The following is a 2,825-nucleotide window of genomic DNA, read 5'->3' as shown; positions in this document are numbered from 1 at the left end:
GCTTAAGGACCTAAGAAAATAACAATATGATTATATTTTTTTTCAGAGGGCAGTAGTTTAAGGGACTAAAGGAAATAACAATGTAACAATATGTTTATAATTTTTTTTCGATGTCAGATTTTCTATTATTAGTATTGACTAAAAGGCTAGTAATCTAATTGATTTTATTTTTGTTAAGTAGATGGTGCATGTTGTCAATTTTTAGATTATCTTCATACTGAATGCGGATATCCTTATATGTTGCACACTCTATGACACAGTGTCATTTTGTCTCCACCACACCCTTATCTCAAAAAATGCAAGTTCTCTCTTCCCAAACTTTTTTGGGGATCTTCCACATACCAATCTCACATCTAAGGCGGTGTGACTTTGTCCTCAATTGGACAAATCTGTGCTCCTGTTGAAATTGAAGTTATTGTTAACAGGTCAAATTCATTTCCAGGAACAGTAGCAGGGGTTGAGCTAATCCTTCTCCAACAGAACTTTTCCTAAGAAAATTACCTATTGCTCAAGGGGATGTGCTATCCTAGTTCCCATAAGGCATTCACTTCTGAAAAATGGTTGCACTCACACTGGCGTCACCTCTGACAAACATATATTCAGGGCATTTATGAGCAGAGCAATGTGGTGAGCAGTGTGGTCAGCGATATAAGCAGAGCAATTTGGGCAGCAGTGAGAGCAGCGAGCAGCGAACAGTGAGCAGTGTGAAAGCAGGGAGTTTTTATGCAGCGGAAGTATTGAGCAGCGAGCAAGCAACAACAAATGCATTCAAACATGACAAAGGAACTAGAAATTTCAGAACATGTGGAGACAAATGATTTAGGACAAGTGAAAATTGCCTCATCCGCCAAAGTTGGGAAGTGGGTTTGGGTCAATGCCAAACAATATCGGGGCATTTTAAAACGAAGAATAGCTCGTCTAAAATGGGAGCAAACAAGGAAGAAACTCCTTCGCAAAAAGCACCCAAACAAGTCTCCTCCACAAGCACGTGGCAACAAGAAGTCCAAAGGAAAAACCATTGATGATTTGGCCTTATATAGTCCCACATCCACACCTCTCACCTAGTCATCTGATCTTTATGTGAAAGAATTGTTAAATGCAAAACAAAGGTCGGAGGTTTTAGAAGCTAAAGGGCAGGAAAGAGATCATAAAATTCATATAATAACGGCTGAGAACAAGGCGTTAGCAGAAAGCAATAAAATTTTAGAAGAACAAGTGGCATTGCTACAGGAAGCTCTCCTGATAGGGAAGACAGAATGGCAACGCATGAAGGCGGATGTGCAAAATGTAAAGAAATCTGTAGTGGAAAGTACAGAGGTGGTGAATGTGAAATCATCCCAGGATAAAGGGAAAATGATTGTCCAAATAAACAACCATGAAGAGAACGCAAGAGAAGAAATGAAAGAAGATTCCACCAAAGTTTCCAAAACTTGGGCTCAAAGTATTAGCAATTTTGCTAATAAGGAAGGAGAAACAAATATTCAGGTCGACAACATGCAAGATAGTGAAGGCAAGGAAAGACAAAATAGGGCAGCAAACATAATTATTAAAGGGGTGAAAGACTATGGAAAAAATGAATGTACTCTTGACCTTGCAAGAGACTTCTTGAAAGACAAGTTGCTATGGCAAGGACAAGTATGCCAAGCATGGAGGGTGGGTAAGTTTAACGGGGAGAGAGCCAGGCCCATAAAAGTCATTATGCCTAGCTTGCATGATAAATATATTATTCTAAGCAAGAAGCATCTCTTGAGGTGTTCTCGTTTTTTCCTAGAAGAAGATTTAACTGTAAAATAACAGGAGGAAAGAAGAGAGGAAATTTTAAAGGTTAGGGCAGCAAGAGATGAAGGAAAGAGAGCATGGATTTATAAAGGCAAAGCTGTGATAGCGCAATTTGGACCTCCTTCCAGAACAGAGCAGCAAGTTGGTAATAAAGAAGAGGCAACAAACTCTTCAACAGGAAATCAGAAAGCAAGGTCAGTATGGGAAAACAGGGACAAAGACTCAAATGTGAGTCTTGCATGTCAAAATAAATAGCAATCAAGCCATACCCAGGTTTCCTTGAGATTAGTTTGTTGGAACTGCAGAGGTTACCCATGGAGACGAGGACTTGGGTTAGGGCCTATTGCGGAAAATAGAGACATAATTTGCCTCATAGAAACACATGAGCATGAAGGGTGCAAGACACCTTTGTTTGAAGGATACTAGAAGATGGCAATGTGGAACAAGGCAGCAGGGAATGGCAAAGGACACGGGGGTATCATGGTTTTAGTCAGGGAGAAAGAAAGTCATCTCATTCAGTTAGAAAAAGAAGACTCAAATAAGCAATTCATTTGGTTTAAAATATCAGAAAATGGAAACCACATCAGAATTGCAGCATGTTATTTTGCGCCACAGGTTTCAAAAATTTACAAAGGTAGAGGGCTTGACCACAAAGATCCATTTGCAGCGTTAAAAGCGGATATTGCAACATATTCTCAGCTAGGTGAAGTCCTTATAGTGGGTGATTTCAATGCTAGGACTGCAAGTGAGCAAGCTAGCATTCTTTGTTGTAAAGATGATTGTGACCCTATTTGGCTTACAGAAGAAAGTAATCATCAGTGGGAAAGAATTTCAGAGGACAAGGGCTGCAATCTCTTTGGTGAACAATTGCTTACTCTATGTGGGGCCTTTGATTTAGTCATTTGTAATGGCTTGACTAGATGGGCAAAGTCTGGTAATTTCACTTGCAATACTTACAATGGAGCAAGTGTGGTAGATTATGTAATTTGCTCGCATGGTTTGTGTGAGAAAATGGAAGAAGTTTTGGTTGGAGATCAGCTGTGGGA

Source organism: Pinus tabuliformis, chromosome 9, assembly GCF_031772625.1.
Source record: "Pinus tabuliformis cultivar Carrire ecotype Pingquan chromosome 9, CPIR1, whole genome shotgun sequence".
Classification (NCBI taxonomy): Eukaryota; Viridiplantae; Streptophyta; class Pinopsida; order Pinales; family Pinaceae; genus Pinus; species Pinus tabuliformis.
The sequence above is the reverse complement of the archived record's forward strand: the minus strand, read 5'-3'. Positions refer to the sequence as shown.